The sequence below is a fragment of the Saccostrea cucullata genome, unplaced genomic scaffold (assembly GCF_032062105.1).
Source record: "Saccostrea cucullata isolate Sc308-1 unplaced genomic scaffold, CSIRO_AGI_Scuc_v1 ctg3336, whole genome shotgun sequence".
Lineage (NCBI taxonomy): Eukaryota > Metazoa > Mollusca > Bivalvia > Ostreida > Ostreidae > Saccostrea > Saccostrea cuccullata.
Window position 1 is genome coordinate 32,448 of NW_026935239.1, and position 23,106 is coordinate 55,553.

The following is a 23,106-nucleotide window of genomic DNA, read 5'->3' on the forward strand; positions in this document are numbered from 1 at the left end:
AATCTATAAAGTCCAATAACGAAAGATACCGTCTCAAGGTAAATATTTCCTTATCCAATGATTCAAGTAGAACGACATAGGCATTCCATGACTATCTTATTCATATTTTTATTTAAAAAAGGTGTTTTTAGGTCACCTGAGTAAACTCACTAAAATTAGTGCAATCTTAAAAAATATATTTTTCTACGCTACTGGACAATAAGCGAACTGTTGGCATGATTGTAATCAGAATTGAGTCCTCTACCAAAATTGTGAAATTCATGGCCCCAGGGTCAGGGGTGCTAGTGCTAGGATGGGGCTAAATAGACTGTATTGCGAAAATGTACATGTTTTATTTCTTTGAAAATCTTCTTCTCTGCTCATGGGCATTAAGCTAACCAAGTACATACTCGTTAATATGTCGAATAAGATTGCCTCTTCCAAGATTGTGAATTTCATGGCACCAGGGTCAGGGGTTCAGATGTTGGGGCGGGGCTCTATTGATTATAAAGTGAAATGCATAAATTCTTTAAAAATCTTCTCTTCTGCGCTTGGATATTTACCCAACGAACTATTATATAGTTATGATAAGGAAGGAGGCTTCTTCCTAATTTGTTAATTTCATGGCCCCTGGGTCAGAGGTTCTGGTGTTAGGGCGGGCTCTATTGGTTTTATTGTGAAAATTCATTAATTCTTTGAAAATCTTCTTCTCTGCCCCTGGGTATTAAACAAACAAACAAAGTACATAGTTATGATGACCAAGAATATATGCCTCTTCTAAAATTGTGAATTTCATAGCCAATGGACGAGGAGTTCTAGTGTTAGGGCGGGGCTCTTTAATTGTTTATATAGTGAAAATACATTATTTCCATCTGAAGATGATTATTTCTTTTAAATATCTTCTTCTCTTTTCCTGGGTATGAAATGAACTAACCAAGTACATGGTTAAATTGAATAGGTCTGCCTTTAATAAAATTGTCAATTTCATGGTCCCAGGATCAGGGGTTCTGGTGCTTTGGCTGGGCTCTGTTGATAATATGGTGAAAATGCATAAATTCTTTAAAAATCTTGTTTTTCTAGATCTGTTATTGGTGTTACCTTATAAAATTTTGTTGTATAGAACCAAGTGAAAAACTGATGTATTTACATTTACGACAATTATTCAAGTTTACTGATAAGTCTAGAAAGTATAGTTGTCCAGTGATGAAATTTAAGTTTTCAATCATATTTGGATATTGACATGAGACCAAAAAAAAAAAGGATTAAAAGACACACGCTAAACTATGCTGTAAATGTGGTGCCATTTGTGTATAAATCAAAATAACATAGTTTATGATTTTTTTCAAGGAGTGAAATTGGGTAATATAATGTTATTTCTTACATTTAAACTTCTGAAAAGTAAAAAATATCAAGTTTTAGGTTGGTTACTCCACCGACTCATCTGTAACACCAATAATATAAATTAGTAATACCAATGACTTAGCACTTACCAAGTAGCAATTTAACATAATATAACATGAAACTTCATGTGAAAGACAAAATACACTACATGGCTTACATACAAAAATGAAATAAGTTTCTGGGATTTCATACTTAAAAAGGATTTTATAACAAAAAGAAATCCGGTAGCACCAGTGACAGAGACTTATCACACTGTGACCATAGAAAAATGCAGAGCTACATGAGATGTACTGTCATTTAATAATTTAAAGAATAAGTGATTTATGTAGATATGTAGATAACTCTTAAAAAATATAAAGGAGAAATCCTCCTATTCAAAACGCTAATTTTTTCTAACACTTTTCTTCAATTAAGCCCCATACGTACTAGTATTCTATATACAGATGCATGGTAAAAGCTGAAAGAAATACAGTGTTGGTTTATCATTGGTTTGAATCAGTGTATCTAAAACGTCTCTAAGTGGGAAAAAAAATATTTATCGGAAAATGAATCAAATTACTTTCAAACACCATGAATAGGTTTGCAAAGTAGAATACAAATAAATATGTTTTCTATATAAGAAGAATATATTTTGCCTGTCATTGGTGTTAAATTTTAGGAAGTAATGCCAATGACCGTAACACCAATGACGTATTAGTTATAAAATGATCTGGTATCTCTTATAAATTTACCCTGGTAAAGTAAAAATTTTGTCCTCATTGCTATTAGTTCACCTAAAGATCATCTTTCGTAAAAGAGTTCAATGAATATCTAAAATTGTTTTGAAATAACGATGGAAACACCATTGACAAAAAATGTATGTTCTAGTCTACTTTCTTTACTTCTGAAATAGATCGATATGTTCTGATCATGAATATCAATGAACAGTTTCTGTTATTTTTGGTGAGAAGTGAGTATTGCCTGACATCACGGCGTCAGGATGTATAAGGATTGATATTTCCGAGGTGCGAAGCTAAGAAGTCACAGTTAGCCAGCCAATATTTGTGCATGCTGATTATCACTGGAATTTGTTACCTGCGTTTCAACAAAACATTAAGCAGAAAAAAGTAACCATCTTAATGATACAATATATTGATGTGTTTATTTCCTTTAGTTTTTTGCATGCAGCTGTTTATTTCATGCGATTTCATATACGGACATGTCCGTTTGACCTTTCTGTACTATTGGATAAGTCCATTTGTCTTCTAGGTAAGGGGTGTCACAATCATTTTGCACCAAATGTCACCTGTATATCTTCGCGCCCCTTTCCTGGATAATTCTACTGAATTGAAATGAAAACTTCAAGTCTGTTCTTTTCATCAGAATTTCGAACCTTGGAAAAAAATATATCGGAAATATTGTGAAAGAAGTTAGAAAGTACATCATTTAAAGTAAATAAAACGAAACGGGAAAAAACTTCTTAAGAGGAAAACTGGACAAATATACATAATATTCCTGATCATATCTCACCCGGACCCGCACCCCCCCCCCCCCCCCAATTTCAGAGATAAAATTCTCCCTCCTATGGAACACAGAAAATACACTTGGGAAAAATGTCCCTCCTATTCCAGGATTGAGGAATATAAGGAATGACCGTCAAGTTTTTTGTGTCATTTATGCATAATGAGCTGTTTCCAACAATAGTTGATGCTCTGCCATACCCAACAATCTTGTACTTAAACATATTTAATTCTGTATGTTTATCATAACGATTCCTTTATTTCTTGTAGTTATCATATTTTCAGCTGTCTTCCTGACTGTCTATGCAGTTGAATCTAATTTTGAATTTGAATTTTTAAAAATTAAATATATAACCTTTACATAGCCACGGCTATCCAGCGTACATTAATTACATTAGTTCATTTCCCTTATTTATTACATCTTCTAAAACCACTTATAAAGTTGCGGAATGTGGAGCTGATCTTTACGTCACGGGTTCGAATCCACTGCGGGACGTAGTCTAAGAGATCGGTCCTTAGGGTGAGACCGTTTAAAACCAAGTCCCGAGTTGCAGTGGGTGTTAGCACGAAAACGATACATGTAACTGCTCATTGGTCCTGAGTCCCAAGTATTTGTAACCCTCCACAGGCAAATGGTGGCGTCCTTATACAACAAACAAAAACAGAACAAAACCAAATTTTAACACATACATGTACAAAATACCTTTTGATATCAAATCTCACTGTTTTGAAAAGTAGCAAACAACTAAAAATTAAATTAATGCATGATGTTTTGTGCGACGTCTTCATTATTTACCCTAGTGAAATAATTACCCCTCCCCTCAATGTAAACGTTTATATAAGTAACTTATCATGCTTCTGGGTTCTATAGATATTGATTGCATTAGTCAGGCAAGCTTTTTTGAAAAGCTGTTACTTGTGCATGTTGTGCGACTTAGAACTGTTTACATTCTCTTATCAGGAATGATAACTCTTTTGTAACAAAAACAAAAATAGTTATACACCAACATGACCAGTGATGCAGCTTTCTTGTACATTAATGCTGTATCAGTTAAATGGAAGATGTGGTTCATATTTTTTTTATTCCAAGATGTATTCTATTTATCATTTATTTTATACATATATGATTTTTCAGATTTCATATAAAATTTGGCGTATTTATCCTTATTTGAAGAGAGAAATTCCATTGACAGCATGAGTTTGGCTGATTGGTGTGATAAAAACATCCACTGACTCTAATGAAATTAATTATGTGAAAATTTGTATTAGTAAACAGAAAGTATAGATGTCATAGATTATAAAGCAATAATTCATAGTAGGGAGAAAACAAGAAATAGGATTTTACAAAGAAGTGACACGTTTAGCTGCTTTTTTTATATTGATCCACATACAATTTTTTTAAAATGTAAATTATTTGTAATTTTGATAACACCATACAGTGTTTGACGTAAAATGATAGAAAAATATGCCGAAGTCCAGAAACTTTCCGAACAACCTAGGCTCGTTTTAATCTATAAAGAATTTGAAGTTAACTTTTTTTGTCGTAGAAGAATTTTCAACATGCCGACTCAATTTTATTCTCGCTTAGACATGGACTAAGTATAAATACTGTAAACGTATTACAATTGCCTGTGTATTCTTCTTAGCGCTTTTGGCGGAAAGCAATCTCCGCTAATTCAAGTAGAACGCAAAATGCCTCAAACATATACTTATGAGAAAGAACATTAACATACACACTTAATCAAATCCACGCTAACTTATTCAAAATCAAATTTCCGCCAAATACAGTACGCGCTAAATATAATACATTTACAGTATTATTCATTGATTCGCATGATTCCTCTTAATATAAAGAATAAAGAGATAACAAACAGAATTCAATATATCAAAGTCCATAAAACGTACAAAATAGGAGCAGAGCAAACACGGACCTTCAAACATTAGAGGTGGGTTCAGGTGCCACGGAGGAGTGAGAATCCCTTGCCGCCCGGATTCTCTGATGATTATGTTCTATTTTATTCTTTCATGAAATAAGTTCATTTTTGTTTCTGTTGAATGATTTTCATAATTCTATCAATTTTGACAGTTCAGAAAGATGGATGGTTTACTCAGATGTAATGATCGGAAACAGCTTTCCGAATGGATCGGCAGGGAATGTCATCTTAAACTTCTGTACAAAATCACTCGAGATGGAGGGTCGTCAGAGAAATTCCATGAGTTATGTGACAACAAAGGGCCTACAGTAACCATCTTTTATAACACCGGTAGCAATGTGTACGGAGGTTATTTGTCGGAAAGGTGGAGTTGTAGTGGTGAATGGGCCTTAGATCAAAATGCATTCCTGTTTAAATTATACACTGCTGCGAAATGGAAGCCCAAAATATTTCACTATATAAAAGGTAAAGGTTATAACTATTTAAAACATTCTCAAAATGGTCCATGTTTTTTCAATTTGCGATCTTTACAAAACTCTATCGTATTTAACAAAACTGGGAGTTGTTTTTCACTGGACACTTCGTATAACTTCAACGGATCACACTTTGATATGGGAGAAGAGAATTGCCTTTCAATAGCAAACGGACACAATAATGTAACAGACCTGGAAGTTTACCTCGTGAAAGGTAAGGAATTTTTGTAAAGATATCCAATATTATTTATTGACGGCACTGCAAAAATACCATTATCTAAAATTAAAAAAAATATATTTTTTTCTAAGGATTTGCATGTATGTTTCTTTATTAGACTCGGATAAATGTTACCTGATTGATATACTGACACGCAAAAGAAACGCAACAAGCAGTAATCTACAAATGCTGGATTTTTTTATCTTATGATTTTCAAATGCGAAAAAAGTAAGGCTAAACTCATTTTTCAGAGAATTGATAAAAATGTTATATGTTTTTTTTCTGTTTACTAAAACAAATATGACTGTTAAAACACCCCACCCTCCCAGTAATTCAAGTAAAACATGCAAGACTGCCCTAAACAACATTTGCAGCTTAATTTCTACGATGTAATAGGTTCATTAATATCGAGATCTGAGCAAAGGAATTATTATTTGGCATTTTTAAATGCCCGTTTTTTAGATGATTAGGTCGAATTTTCTCTAACTTAGAGCTGTGTAGCCACCCTTGGACTTCCGGTACAAAGACTGTCCTTAATGAATATGATACTTGAGACCCTGTTTAGGCGCAGCGTAGTAAAATTTCGCATCAGCAACTCTCCATCACCTTAACATTGAAATTTTCCGGCTAGAGCAGTCGAAATGCGTAAAAAATTTAAGCCATTTTCAAGTATCCTTAGCATCTTTACGGGAAACGAGAGGAAAGTTTATTTTCTGTAATATTGCTGCATTACTTAAATTTTAATTTCTGTTAAGCAGACTCAAACTTGACTTACTGTTGTGGTATGGAAATCGTTCAACCGTTAAATTACCGATTTTTACCAAATTGAAGATATTCATAATTTTAAGATACAAAATTATTTACTTTACATAATTATTTCCCCCTAAAGTAGGGTGTTGCGTTTCTTTTGCGTGTCAGTATATTTAATCTTAGAAGTCCGTTGGATTCTATCATTGACCGTTGTTAAAAACTCTATGTTAAAGAAGTTTTAATTTGACATGATTGTATGAATTTCTTCCTAATTTAGGTTCATTTATACAATATCTTGAGCATTACAACTTATACAAATTTGTATAACTTGTGATTCTTTGAATAGTATGATACATTAGCCAACATAATACACTATAAATGAAATTTATGAATATTTTTTTAATCATTCGATATTTTTAATCATTCGAAACCCAAAGTTATAGCTACTTGGTGCCTCTAAATAACGTATCAAAAGTATTGCATTATGCCACGAATGCATGGTGTATCTGAGTGTCAATTAATTCGAAAACAAACACGTCACTTCAATTGTATGCAATATACTCGTTATGAAACATCAAAGATAAGCACTGCACTAATAGACAGTATCTTACATGTACTTCTCATCATTTATTTTTAAGAAGTCATCATTTGAATAAGTATATTTTCTACAAAGTCTTTCATGAACATACTTGGTATCAAGCAATTAGATGTATTATTGTTAATATGGGTTAAATTTCAATTGTTACCCTTGGTTCCAATATAAAATAATCAGATTAATTTCCATGTATAATCTCTGGTGTTTAGATATCCTTTTGATTAATTAATCTCATTTTAAGATGGACCATTTGTTGAGGAAGCATGGAGGGAATCCCCAGATTGGAACATACAGGTAAAGTAGCAAAATGAATGGTAGTGAAAATAATTGAAAATTGAAATTTGAATTTTATATATATATCAATTTATCCAAAATTTAAATCTTTATGAAAAAACGATGAAACCTTTTATTCCCGAATAATGTGTGAAGAAAAAAATATTTAAGCATTTAATCACTATTTTATTGAAAGACATAGCTTCATTACTTCAATGCTGTGAGAATACAAATTGAGTTAAGTGCGTTATGGTTATCAACACTTGTTTGCACACAACGCTGCAGTTTTCAGACTTTATTTTACCTTTCAAAACATAATACTTCAATGGTTATATATGTATTTACATTTTTATCTCCTTGCCTTGATAAACAAATTTTAATATCAAAATCCTTGTATTAACCAAGAGGTAAGTAATAATTAATGGAAGATCCATGATAACAACTTCTGTTCTCTTCTGACGTCAAAAAAGCACACTTTAAATTAACTCCGTCTGTGTTATGGTGTTTTGAATGCGATTGTTTGTTTTTCTCACACTTTATGAGCAAAATACGAGGGGTTATCAAAACGTTCGTGGACTAGCGCCATAAAATTAAAACCACTTTAGTTACATCAGTGAATTTTAAAAAATCTTATCACCATCATCTTTTCTATCTAGAGAATAAACCAGGAATCATAAAATTTAGTTTTCAATAAATTAGTTTTTTTAGGAATGGTATGTCCAGTCGGCGCAACCTCCAACACGACGTTTTTGCGACCTATGTGTGACAGAAAAACTCTTTTGATATGATCATTTGATATCCAAAACTTCCATTAATTCAGGAGTGTTTTGGGGCACAATTTTTCCATAAGATATGACATTTTTACTTTATTCTGGAATTTCCATGAAATTTTATCGTAAATTTTACATATATTTATTGCAGGTTGATAAATCTAACTTGTTTATATCGAACACGTGGTTGCTATTTATAGGGTGTAAGAGGTAACGCGTAGTAATACTTGTTAAACGGGTTATGTAGAGCATGACTGGCATGCTCTGTGATTTTTATAGTCATTCGAGCTCAAGACTTTGCGCTTTTCACACGCATTACAATGTCGGACTCTGAAAGTATCCTGTTGGGCGGGGATACAGATAAGAATTCTTCTACTAGTGCTACAGCGACGGATATTTCAGATACATTTAACTTATTCAAGTGTTATCTGGATTCTTCCTTGAAGTCCTTTAAGAAAGAACTTTTAGACTGTCAGGAGGGCCGTGAAATCGACTTAGAGAAAAAACTTAAGAAGGACAAAGCGTCTTCTTTGAAGTCTACTGGCAATAAGATACAGTTTGAATTCAACGAGGAAATTATTGCTGATTTGCAGAAGTTGCAGAAAAGAGTTAAACTCAACAGTGAGGGCGTCGCTCTTTTTGAGAGCATTATTTCTAAGCTATCCAAGCGTAACAAACTGATTCGTATCGCTGACAATTCTCCAGCCGGGTGGGCCACTGTTCATCAGTACGAGCATAATGACATCGCATCGGATTCAGATGATAACAAAAAATTACGACAAGCCGAAAACAGAGCGATTCAGGACTGTAAGCGAACTTTAGAGGATTTATTTCATAAATTACCTAAGGTCACTGCAAGACAATTAGCTCAGTTTACGGGCAAGGTCATTTCTATGGGACCGGTTATTGGTAACATAAGTAGGCTGATGACACGGAAGTGTTACGAAGTGATTGAGTCCAGATTTTCATGGGACAGTTTGATCAGGTTTGATAGTTCACACGCTTTTATGCAAGAGCTTGCGTTTTGGTTTAAAAATTTAGAAAATTACAATTGTCGTTATATGAATGAGTATTCAAGAACATTTGCTATTTTGTGTACAGATGCTAGTTCTGTAGCTGCTGGGGCAGTTTGTCATTTATCAGATACACAACAGTATTTTCACAGTAATTTTTCAGAGTTAGAAAGTGCACAAAGTTCTACATGGCGTGAACTTAAAGCGATTCAGCTGGCATTGTTTTCTTACAAAGAGAAGTTGAGTGGTAAGTCCGTTAAGATATTGACTGACAGTAAAAACTGTGTTTCGAATGTCCAAAGTGGTAGCATGAAAAGTGATTTGCAAGAAATGGCATTTTCAGTTTTTCATTTGTGTTTACAGAGAAATATTTCTTTAGATATCGCCTGGATTCCAAGATCTATGAATGAGAAGGCAGATTTCGTGAGTAAACTAGTTGATTATGATGATTGGTCTGTATCTCAGGAATTTTTTGAGTTTATGAATGATATGTGGGGTCCCTATACAGTGGACAGGTTTGCAAGTTATTTAAATTCTAAGTTGCCAGATTTAATTCTCTGTTTTGGAATCCTGGTACTGAGGCAGTGGATTGTTTCTCACAAGGAGAAACAATATTGGAATTCTGATAACAATTGGCTTGTGCCGCCTGTTCATTTGGTCTTGAGGACGATAAGACATCTTTTGTATTGTAGATCACGTGGTACTTTGATTGTACCGTATTGGCCATCGTCGCCGTTTTGGTCAATGATCTTTGGGCCAGATTTAACTTACAGAAGTTATGTGTTAGACGTGATTGAGTTTAAAGATAACAGGGAGATTTTGTGTAGAGGTACTTCAAAGCACTGTATATTTGGTACAGATAAATTTACAGGATCTTTACTAGCTGTAAGACTCGATGTTGCATGAAACATAGTATGACAAGGTCCAAGTACAGATGTACTGAGGGACATGGTCAAGTATATGAAAATACATGAAGATTTTGACGTGCGTTGTATTAAAATAAAATGTTTCAAGCATGATATAAGTACTTTAACGATTTAGAGATGAGATTTGTATAAAAAAAAAAAAAGTAAGACATGGTCCTAGTATACATTGGGTATTTAGTGACATGGTCTATAGAAGTTCCTGAATGACATGGTCCCTGTTCAAGCAGAGTGACGAGGTCGTGATTTTATAATGAATTGGAGATGATGCTAACGAGAATTTTTATTTTTACATTTTTCAGATATTTTCCGAATTGGAAGATGGAGTTCATTTCATACATCAGAGAAAAATCTAGCAGAGTTGAGGTTTTACTGTGAGAAATCTAAATCTGAGAATACTTATCGTAAATATCGTTATGCTTTCAATTCCTGGATTAAATGGTGTCAATCACAAGATCCTAAAATTCACCACATTCCTGCTACTGACTTTAACGTTTCTTTGTATTTAATACATTTATCTAAGCAATACAATTCTGTTTCCAAGGTTAATGAAGCTTTTTACGCAATTTCCTGGGCTCATGAGATTGCAGGTAAAGAAAACCCTTGTCACTCATCATTAGTTATTTCAGTTTTGGAAGGATCTCGCAGAATCGGTGGAAAACCTAGCGTCAAAAGGAGCCTATTACTCCTGAAATACTTCAGCGCATTGTGGAACGTTACGGATCTTCAAGTAGCAGTTTACCGGACATTCGAATTTCATGTATGTGTTTATTAAGTTACGCAGCGTTCTTGCGTTTTTCAGAACTTGTCAACTTAAAGCGATCTGACATTATGTTTTATAATGATCATTTATCTCTGTTTATAGCAAAAAGTAAGACAGACAAATATAAGAATGGTAGTAATGTGATCGTTTCTAAAACAGATACTGTTACATGTCCTTATAATATGTTAAAATTGTATCTGCAGATTGCTGATGTATCACCAGATTCCAATTGCTTTATTTTCAGGGCAGTGACTTTTTGTAAGAAATCGGGCATTTATAAGTTAAGAAATACTGGACCATTGTCATACACTAGGGCTAGAGAAATATTTCTTGAGGCTTTGCAAACCTGTGGGGTGGATAAATCGAAATTTGGTCTTCACAGTCTTAGGTCTGGGGGCGCTACTGCAGCTGCTAATGCTGGTGTAAGTGACAGACTGTTTAAGAAACACGGCAGGTGGCGTTCAGACAATGCAAAAGACGGTTACCTTCATGAAAATGTACAATCACTATTGTCTGTGTCAAAGTGCCTGGGCATTTGATCATAAAATATTTGTGTGTATCATTAATTGCATTTTTCTTTATTTTACCCCTTTCTTTGTAACATTCGAAATGCGCAAGTCTTGGAGCATTTACCCATAATCAGTGTTGTTATGATTTTGAATAAGGCTGGTAAATATTTTATGTTCGTTTGAGATTGTTCGAATAAGAACATAAATATAATTATTGCAGGTTGATAAATCTAACTTGTTTATATCGAACACGTGGTTGCTATTTATAGGGTGTAAGAGGTAACGCGTAGTAATACTTGTTAAACGGGTTATGTAGAGCATGACTGGCATGCTCTGTGATTTTTATAGTCATTCGAGCTCAAGACTTTGCGCTTTTCACACGCATTACGCCCGCCCACCCACCCTCCATTATATATATTATTTAGTTAAGCGGGTATTGGTATGTTTATATTATAATATGAATTGAAAATGTTTAATTATTGAAATGCCTTTATGTTGTAGATCTACGTAATCGAGTTACATGTATATTCAGGAAAGTGAGACAGATATTCGCGTGTTCTATGTAATTTATATGTTAATAAATGCGCAAGTCTTGGAGCATTTACCCATAATCAGTGTTGTTATGATTTTGAATAAGGCTGGTAAATTTTTTATGTTCGTTTGAGATTGTTCGAATAAGAACATAAATGAAGTTTCCAAACAAATAAGGCCTTGAAAATGACATTAAAAGGGGGAGGGTTTCCTTTTCCAACATTCTATAAGGCTTTGTCCCTGAAAAAAATGGTATAGACCTAAGAAATTAAATGTTCAAACTGGATACAATGAAATAATATGCATTCAGAGCACTTGTCTTTTAATGTCAAATTTGATTCGGAGAGAAGAGGAATGTACAGTTAATGTCGATTTGTTGTCAAGGTATGAAAAAATCAATTACGTCAAAAAATGACGATGATCATGTGTTGTTGATATTGAACTCCAAAAAGCAAAATATACTGGCACAATCAAGCGAAGATCTCCCCCAATGCATATATCCATTTGGAATATTATATTCTTTGAAAGCCGCTGTTCATGACATTGTAGAGTCATATAAGAAGGGGGTCCTTAATCGGCTCCAGGGAATCTCATCAAAATAAGTGTATGAGGTAGAAGAAGCGGACACTGAAAAACAATGACGTAGTCGGACGTTATGAAACTAAACAGCGACAGCGCCGGGTGATCATATAATGTCGTTATTATTTAATACTAATTCGGTATATAATGAATGTATCAAGCTAAAATTTTCAATATTTCTTCTTTTTTTGTTGTTTTATGTTCCATATCAAATTTAAAGACACAGACAACATAGTTCCAATTGAATAGCCTTAGTCCACGAACATTTTGATAACCCTACGTACATGCGAAATATAAGATCTTAACAATAACATCTCTGATCTCATGTAATATAAAATATTCTTGATATGGTACATGTAATAGGTGAACAAATACTAATGGCAACTAATAATAATGAAAATATAATAATTTTCAAATGTAGGGGATACTGTAGTATGTGATCAAAATATTTACCTAAAAATAGAAAGAATGAGAAACCATGTTGTATAGTTCCTTAAAAGGAAGAATTATTTAAGAAATGAATCACTCAAACACATCAATCGCACTTACACGATCTGAACGGGATGCTACTGATGATCAAAGCCACAAGTTTGAATGCCGCTGAATTGAAAACGTAAAGCCATCCTAAAGAAAGATTTGGAAGAGAAAGCATCAGATAATCAGTTGTTGAAGGATACGTGCCCTATGCATGTTACAGGTTGGTAAAAGACAGATCGCTGTGGCAAGCTCAATGAATGTTTCCCAGACTGGAATCAGCAGATTAAGGTCCAGACATCGGGCTACAGGGTCCGTCCAGGATAGACCACGATCTTGTCCGACCAACGGCAACAAATCAGACTCAGGAAAGATTAATCCGTACTACTGCTTATAGAAATTGTCTGATAAGAGCAAATTAGATACAATTTCAAAGGGAAACTGGCTTGGTAGCGAGTGGCCAGAACATAAGGAATCGACTGCACAGATTTCACTTACACGCCCGACTTCCTTGTGTAATTCCCTGTTTTAGAGACCTTCACATCAGGGCCCGACTCTAATGGTATTGTCACCATCAACATCGGATATTCTCCGATGAAAATATATTTCTCAGATGAGTCAAGGTTCACTGTTACCTTCGTAAACAGAAGTAGGAGGGTTTAGCACAGACATAACGAAGGTTTCTGTGACGTTACCGTCATTAGACATGATCGTCATGAGTATGGCTCATTGATTGTGATAGGGAACATCACTGTGCAGACTTTCATGTTGTTGCTGGACGTGTCATAGGGCAGTATTACCGGGACAACATCATGACACCCCATGTTGTGCCGTTTGCATGTCGTTATGGTCAATATTACATTTTCAAGATGACAATGCCAGATATCATAGGACCAGGATCGTTTTACTTTATCTCAACAGCAGAATATCACCACGTTACCATGGCCCGCACTCATTCCGGATCTTTCCCCACATCGAACATGTCTTGGACATGCTAGCGCTTGGACAGCGGCTACGCCAATGTCAACAATGTCCTACCAAAGTCTAAGAATTTGCAGCATGACGGAAATAACCTTCCCAAAAAAAATTTGGGAGCTGCACGCCGAGGTCTCATAAGGAGTAGAGAACGCCGAATCCGAGCTTTTCTTGTCAACCCTGGAGGTTTTACCCACACCTGAATCTCTCTCGCACTGGTGGTTAATTTGCTGTGTGACCCTTTGTTGGTGTCGTCCCTTATTCTGGAAAATCCGACCTTTTCTGATTGTACACAGGGTTTTGAATAAATTGACAAAAGAAAGATATGGAGATAACGAACAGCATTCAACCGCAACGTCCATTAAACAATATACAAAATAAGAGCAGAGCAAACACGGGCCTCCGAAGCATCAGAGGTGGGATCAGGTACCATGCAGGAGTGAGCTTTCCTGAATGCTTTTCTGTCATTTGTTTACTTCTCTGCCTTATAATCTGTATTTCATTGTCCTTGTAAATCCAATATCACCTACCTTTTGTAATAGTTTATCTGGATGGTTATTTTTTATTCACACAGGCGTGTCAGGAATTGAAGGAAAATATAATCAGGCATGAGCCATTCGAAGAAGCAAATGTACCTGAATTAAATATTCTTCTTGTTGGACAAGTGGACGCGGGTAAATCCAGTTTCCTGAATACTATTAACTCCATATTCAAAGGAAAGATATCATCACGGTCATGTTCAGGAAGTACTGAAAACAGTTTGACAAAAAGTGTAAGTCTTTTTTTTTTTTTGATCAATTTATAAAAAATATGCAAATGCCGCTCTTCTCAAAAAAAAGTAACTGATTTTGTAATATAATCAAACCTGCATGATTTTCTTTCGAATCCTGTGCTTGTTGCTTGGCTTCTTTTGCTAATAACTTAAGTTATGTTCCCCAAAGGAAGTTGGGGAACATATTGTTTTTACTCTGTTTCTTATTATTATTATTATGTTCCCCAAACAAAGTTGGGGAACATATTGTTTTTACTCTGTTTTTTATTATTATTATGTCGCCCCGAACTAAGTCGGGGACGACATATTGATATTGTACGCATGTTTTTTTTATCCAGGCTGTTTCTCAGAGATGGCTGGGACAATCTTCCTGAAACTTTCCTCAAAGGACGATCACTGGTTGTAGTTGTGCAGTGAAGTCGTTCAGTTCCATGTCTACCGTTGCCATGGAAACATGTAAAAAGCGACGAATTTTGTCCGCGAGTGTTCTCTCTGGTCCCTTAAACGTTCGTCATGAAACTTTTCTTATTTTAATGATTAGTATCTGTAGTTGTGCGATTCGCATTTAGAATTTTCAAATAATCGATTATTGCCGTGGAAACCAGGGGAAAGTTAAAATTCTTCCATTTCGATTTTCTCAATAACTATGCAAGCAATTGTTTTGTAACTTTCAATGTTTATTCCTTGCAATGTGTCAAAGTGATTTCTACTTTTAAAATAATTATAATGAGTCGCTCACAGTTGCCATAGAAACGAAACAGAAAAAAAGGTTAAGATGTACACATGTGTTCTCCAAGGTCTACGTCAAAGGGTCAAAGTTCTTTGTATCCAATAAAAGTTCTTTTCACAAGGATTACATATTTGAAATACGAAAGCCCTAGCACTTACCGTCCAGACGTTATGGCTAAGGTACTATGTTCAAGACGACCCCCCCCCCTTTTGAAGCGCACAGCCAGGTAGAATACACAGATATAACATATACAACTTACAAGTAACGTTTTAAAAGTTTCATTCATGAAATTCAGTTCCAGTCATGTGATATTTTGCCATTATTCATTCTCCTTCTGTTTTGTCTCTAGAATTTATAATTATTTTTTTTATCTATATAAAAAAATAACGATTGTCAGCTGCATTTATTAGCATTTCGCGTTTTCTTGTATATCTATTACTTGTATATTATTAATTTCATTAGATAGTGCAAGTATAAATTAGAAAATTGGTAAGTCATTTCCATAGTTTTTATTCATTCATAAATCCTTGGATCCGCTACTGCAGGTGCGCGAAGCCTTGATCACAACTGTAAACAAAACATTCATCTCGCCGAAAATGTTCATGATTCCGCTAAACTGAGAAAGTTTACACATAATTTATCATCTCATAACAAACATCAGCTCTGTGCAATGCAGAAATGCTCGAATTGAAGGTGGCATGTCAGATTCGTTTTCCGGGAGAACCTCTAAAAATGAAAGTGAAAGTAGGGAAATTTCAGAGTTCTCACTGGCGTTATAATACACAAAATAATTCGGCTGATCTTCTTAATAAATTACACTTGCCAAGCTTTTTTGGTAGGAAAGATACTGCCAATTAATAAGTATGAGGCTGAGTTCAGTACATCTGCCCAATTTCTTTTATGCAAGTCTGCAAATTTAGGAACTTCTAATTTTTACCTGCACTACTTTCTTCTCCTACCGATTCTAAAAATAATTAGTAGGATGTACCCAATTAAGGTCTTCCGTTTCCAACGGAAAGGACTGATACGACTCGATGGTTGTCCAAGCTTAGCTAATGGACCATTGTTTTAGTGATGATAAAAATGAAAATCTTGTCCAGTACGGGGCGACATATGCTATTGCTTGCAATAGCAGACTTTTTAGTTATTTTTCTTCTTCTTCCTGGGTACTTTTTTGTCCTCGAGTGATCTTGTAAACTGTTCATCCGATGTAGGTAAAACCTTTTTAGGTTCAGTGGACATGTTATGTAGATTTGCGGAATCAAGGTCATTTTGTGCGCACGTGCTTGCAAGAGCGTGCAACGTGCAACACGTGAAATGACCGATTTAATTGATATTGATGTAACTTTTTACATTTTTAATGAAATGCTTTGAAACTCATAATATAAAGATATATTAGAACCATACACAATATGACATGGTCAAAATAGCAAGATCTCACGCGCATGCACGTGCGCTTTGCTCTGATTGGCTGAAACTAAAGTCTGAATATCTTTCTTGTTTTTTGACGAAATCCTTTAAAATTTTGAACATAGGCATGTATTTAAATATCCTACATAACGATAAAGGTCAATTATCATGAAAACACGTGCATGCACGTGCGCTGCAATATGATTGGCTTAAACTTTAAATAGCTATAATTCCCTTGGTTTTCAACCAAACAGGATGGTATTTGGAACATAGATAGATATAATGGACTTCTACTAGAAGGTATGGTCACTATGCACATGCATACACGTGCGTATACATGCGCTGCAATCTGATTGGCTGAAACTTTAAACAGCTATAACTCCTTTGGTTTTCAACCAAACGGGATGGGATTTAGAACATAGATAGATGTAATGGACTTCTACAAGAAAGTATGGTCACCATGCTTATGTATGCACGTGCGTGCACGTGAAATGAAAAAAAATCAAAAATACACTCGAATGAGCGTATTTTTAATTCTTTTGGATTAAATACTTTAATATTAAGTATAATAAAATATATAGATTGTGTAGACAAGATGATATGGTAATTACGCACATGCATTCACATGTGCACGCGTGCAATGCTTAAATTTGAATGCACTTGGTACACTTCAGCGTAAACGTTGTTGAAGTCTCAAATTCATAGAGATTTTCTTATTTAGTGAAGCTTACAGGGAATATGGCACCAAAATGGAGTTGGGGAGCGTATGGGGAACATCTGTAACGGCCCCCGTTACAATTAGCACTAGTTATTATTCTTCCTGGGAAAATTTTGTCCACGAGTAATCTTGTAAACTATACATCCGATTAGGTGAAACCTTTTTAGGGTTAGTAGGCATCTTAAGTAGAGTTGCCGAACAAAGGTCATTTTGCGTGCACGTGCTTGCAAGAGCGGGCACGTGCAACACGTGAAATGGCCAATATAATGTAATATTCGAAACTTTTCTATTTTTGATGAAATATTTTGAACTCATAATGTAAGGATATATTAGTAGTATAAACAAGATGACATGGTCATTCTAGGTAGATCTCACGCGCATGCACGTGCGCTCTGCTCTGATTGGCTGAAACTAAAGTCTCAATATCTTTCTTGTTTTACGTCATAATCCCTTGAAATTTTGAACTTACTTAGTCACACATTATGAAGATCTACAGCATGACATATAAGAATTTTCATGAAAGTACATACATGCACGTGTACTGGCAAGAGCGCACACGTGCAACATGTGAAATTACCATTATAATGGATGAAGCCTTAACTTTTCTATTTCTTGATGGAATTTTTTGAAACTCACAATGCATGGATATATTAGTAGTATCAACAAGATGAAATGGTCAAAATAGCAAGATCTTACGCGCATGCACGTGCGCTTCTAAAACTAAAGTATCAATATCTTTCTTGCTTTACGTCATAATCCTCTGAAATTTTGAACATAGTCATACATTATAAAGATCTACAGAATGAAATAAAAGAATTATCATGAAAGCGCGTAAATTTACGTGTGCTGCAATCTTATTGGCTGAAACTTTAAATGCCTATAACTTTCTTGTTTCTCAACAGAACAGGATGGAATTTAAAATGTGAATAAGTACAATGGATTCCTACATGATACTACTATAAAACTTAAATGCAAGGACGTGCTTGTATGTATTTGCGCAAGCGCAATGCGAAAAATGAACAATGAATTTGAAAAACGGTAACATTTATATTTTTATGACTTTTTATTGATTCTTGGAATATAAAGATATGTTAATGGTTTAGACAACATGCCATGATCACCTTGCATCTGATTGCACGTGCGTAAATGTTTGTGTGCAATGCGTTAAATGACAAAAAGTTATCATTGTAGCTTTAAAATTCTTTTATGAAATCCTGCGATAACTGAGCATATTTAAAAAAAAAGTTTTAAAGGAAATTGGCACAAAAAGGTAGTTCGGGAGCGTTTGGGGAACATCTGTAACGGTCCCCGTTACAATTAGAACTAGTTATCCTTGTCATGAAGCTATCCATGTGTTTTAAATCTTGGTAAATGCTTCTTTAAGAAGCATCATGCGAAGAAAAATGAATGAATGAAATAAATGAATGAATTTCCGCATTTTGATTTCATGCATTAATAATGTTTTATATCACATTTTTCTGAAATGTTTACTTGTAATATGAATATTCTGAAATATTAAACTGGTGTTTTATTATTTTTAGTCGCTAGATAAAAAAATTAGCAATTCTCTGTTTGTAAAAAGTCAAGCGACTAATTTTAAAATCAATGCTATTTATGATAGTTATTTCTTTTGCTTTCTTACATTTCTGATCCTGGCAATCCTTGTTCGTAAGTTCTTAAACTGATTTATTTGATTAAAGGCATATTTTAACATACAACAATGTATAAACAGTAAAACTGTAAACATGTTTACATATAATGTACACATAATACTTGTCCGTACAATAATATCTTTAAATGAAAAGCATTAATTTTGTTTATAGACTCAGTTCACATGTTATAATAGAAAATTATGAATGCAATTTAGAAAATTGAAATGCTTAAAACTGGTTGTAGCAAAGTTTTATTCGTAGATGATTTTAGGCGATAAAACTAAAAGTTTTTAAGATGCAACATAGCCTATTTTTCAAGGTGGTTAATTATTGAATACTTTAATAAACATTAGAAGAAGGATATTCATTTGGAATAATTTCATACCTAACAACATGGAAAATGTTTCAGTATAAACTGACTTTACTTGAATAGTTCGGAAAATTCCATATCCGTGATCCTATGTCAAAGAAACGTTTAAAATTCAGCATTTGTGATACACGAGGAATTGAGATGGACCTTTCCATTAAGGATGAGGATATTGGGTTTACTCTGGATGGAATATGCCCAATCACTACACTGTATGGCTATGTTTATTTTATTTTAAATCTTGTTGTAAGACTTACATGACATTAACGAAAATGTTCAGTATCTATAGAAGAAACACTGTTCTGATGAATTCGTAATTAATATAATCTATTTTTTGTTTAACTTATTAGTTTAATCCCTTTGAAAAAGCCTCGACCAAAGTTCCTGGATTTGTAAAGGATCCGACATTGAAGGATAGAATGCACATTGTTGTTTTTGTTATTGATGGAAGCACGCTCGATGTTCTTCCAGAGATCATCATTAAAAAACTCAAATACATCAAAGCACTCGCTGAAGACAGAGGTATGAATTACCTCAAAACAAAAATTTGCTTTTTTAAAACTTATGACGTTAACTTTCATGGGATGTATACATATATTGAAAGGATAAAGAAACGGCGGGTGATCATTTGAAGTGAAACAGTCTTATTTTTTCTTCATGTATTTTCCAGTATTCCTATCCAATGTTTAAAATCATCTTTTTTGAAAGTGTAACCAAAACATCTCATCTCATAAGTCAGTAGTTATTGAAATTTTATATGATGATATCCCTCTGTGAAAAAAAACTCATTATCTTTAATATCTCCTGAGCGCATCTGTCAAAACGTTAATACTCCTTTGCATGGATTTCATAAGCATGTTTATCCCCCCAATAAGGACATTATTAACCTTTCTTAAAAGACTGATCTAAGTTCAAAGAGATCAATTTGGGCATTTCGAACACTATCACCAACTTAATCCCACAGATGTTCATAAAGAAAATAATGAAAATTACGGAAACCAAACAAGTGGGTAAATGTGATTGTTTACACACTTGACTGGGGATAAACACACCGAAAAAGGCATAGGACGCTCGCATGCGCAAGTGAGGGGAACACTAACATTAAGTTAACCAAAATCGCGCAATCGGTGAATGATTGATTGATTGTATGTTGTTTAACGTCCCTCTCGAGAAATTTTCACTCATGTGGAGACTTCACCGTATGCCGGTGAAGGGCTGTGAATTTAGACCTAAACTTTGCACTCTGGGACCATTGAGCAGTGAGAGTTCTTTATCGTCTAAACGCCTTCCGTGAAACAGAACCTATGTTTTTAAGGTCATATCCGAAAATCCCGTGACTTTCACTTCTAGTGCAGAGTACATGATGAAGGAACAGTCAATACCTGTGTTTATGTCTAAGGTATGATGCAGCGCCCCGAATGAAAAGGGAACAAGGGCCTGCTATTGATATAAAACTGCTATTTATACAAAAGGTTATCATAATTATAATTTCACAATTCCCGACCTTTTGTATTAATAGCAGTTTTAATGGTCGTAAGTGTTGGCAGATTGAATAATTCAATCTAGATCTTGACCTGGCTATGTTACGCGTCAGCATAATCGTCATTGTTGGTTGGAGACCATTCTAGGGCCCCTCTGAAGACGGATTTGACGTTAAATTGAGGACGTATTTTCAAGAAACTGTACATACATTCCCTTGTTGCATTTGTCTTTACTTAGACAATGTAAAAGCCAGACCCCATGGATCTTCCGACAACTATGCCATGATTGCAAGAAATTCATATCGTCTGTAATTATCGAAAAACAATGTGTATACATTACATGCATCTAATGGTGCAATGATATTATGGACAAAATTGTCGTCATCAATTTGGACCTGTTTTTAGCTTTTTACCACTTTCCTTACGTGTTGAGTAACGTCGAGTAATTCTGAACTCTGACTTTAATTAACAGTAAACAAGATTCCCATCTGACCAGTTTTCGAAATTTTGGGTCATGCGGTAAAAATCCGTATATTTTGTTACCCTGCGTTTCTTTTTTTTTCTTTTAGCATACTTCATTCTTCGAAAGTTAATTGGTTTTCTTTAAAAAAAAATCGAATTTTATACTTATACATTTTATTTTTAGTTTCACTTATACTCATGCTATAGATACACTTTCTGGATCGATTTCATTCTGTGTTGTTATTGCATTTTATTTCCTAAAATTTTGTCAATAAAATATTTGCATTCATCATAGGTATACCTCAACTAGTATTCCTGACAAAAATGGACAAAATATGTGAACATGTTAAAAAGGATATCAGCAATATGTTCGCAAGTGAAATTGTCGAAGGAGCTGTGAATAAAGCTGCTTATATCATTGCCATCCCAAGATCCCATGTGCTTCCGGTGAAAAACTATGAAAAAGAAACCAAACTTCAAGCAAATTTGGACATCGTAGCCCTCGGCGCCCTGCACAAAGCACTCATGTTTGCAGACGACTTCTTAGAAAATCAATGTGACGTAGAACAAGGGAGTACGGGAGAGTTGAATACAAAGGACTGAGCTAAAGTATTAAGGCAGACTTCATTTTATTTTGGTGTATCATTATTGACAAAAACAGTGGATGAACAGAAAATTTTCCTACGATTGTTCATGTCACTGATAGGTGTAACTTTATTGGAAGGAGTATACGAGGGATGTTCCAAAATTATGACACTGTGCTGTTTTCCAAAACAATAATCTTGATGTTTTTTGCGTCCGTGCTCTTCAAATTACTCATCCTTGACCTGGATACACATTTTAGACAATCAATCACCTTCTGAAACAATTTTCATACTCATCAATAGGGACACCAATCGTATATTAATAAACTGAAGACCCAAGGGCAAGTTGGGATTTGTATCTATTTCCAGATAGATGGAATTTAAGTTTGGGGAACAGATAGAAGTCGCATGGAGCTAAATCCGGGGCATCGTCGTGTGAAAGTTCGAGATGCCTTACACTTGTTTTTCCCTTTAACAGAGGAGTTTGCATGACAATGCCTTTATGATTAAAGAAAATAACACATAAAATTAAAAAACCAACCTACAAACAGACCTGAGAGACATTTGGCTATCTTTTATAAACTACCTTCTATAAAGGTCCTAATTTTAAGTTCATTGTGTGCTCTTTTTCCAGTCATTTTAATTGAGTGCAAAGAATACGCTATAAAGCAATGTACACTGTAGCCTAGCCAGTAAAATTATTATAATTATTATATAGATCAATCTAAGGTGTCAATGTGGTTTCAGTAAGATATTTACATGATTTAAACGCGAAGAAGGTGAAAAGACATTATTGTTGGAACAATCCTCATACATTTCCTATGAGGACAAAAGAACATCATAACATGTACTGAAGTCAAATACACCTGTCTATTTCCATATATTTACATTAGTCAGCAGTATGTCTCTCTCTCTCTCTCTCTCTCTCTCTCTCTCTCTCTCTCTCTCTCTCTCTCTCTCTCTCTCTCTCTGAAGGTATACGTAAGTTTCAATAGATTTTGAGAAAATTGCAACTTATTTATGTCTACAGGCAGGATATACTTTTAACATGCAAGATATTAATGACATTATGCACGATAAAAAGTAACATTTTGAAATATATTTTCTTGACATAATTTACTCACATGTTAACATAATAATTCTCTAGCATGTTGACATAAATAGGACGCATGTCTTGGAAAATCTTCGCATTTTGTTTGTATGGTATCATATAATGACTTTACTACATGTAAGGTAGTTTACAAGCATTAAACTTTAAGTATCTTACGAGTT

At 34.4% G+C, this 23,106-nt stretch overlaps 1 pseudogene; it reads left to right on the forward strand.

Annotated features, from left to right (window-relative positions):
- Positions 1 to 12: 12 nt before the first annotated feature.
- LOC134242298 (interferon-induced protein 44-like) lies at positions 13 to 22,504 on the forward strand (annotated as a pseudogene).
- Positions 22,505 to 23,106: the final 602 nt, after the last annotated feature.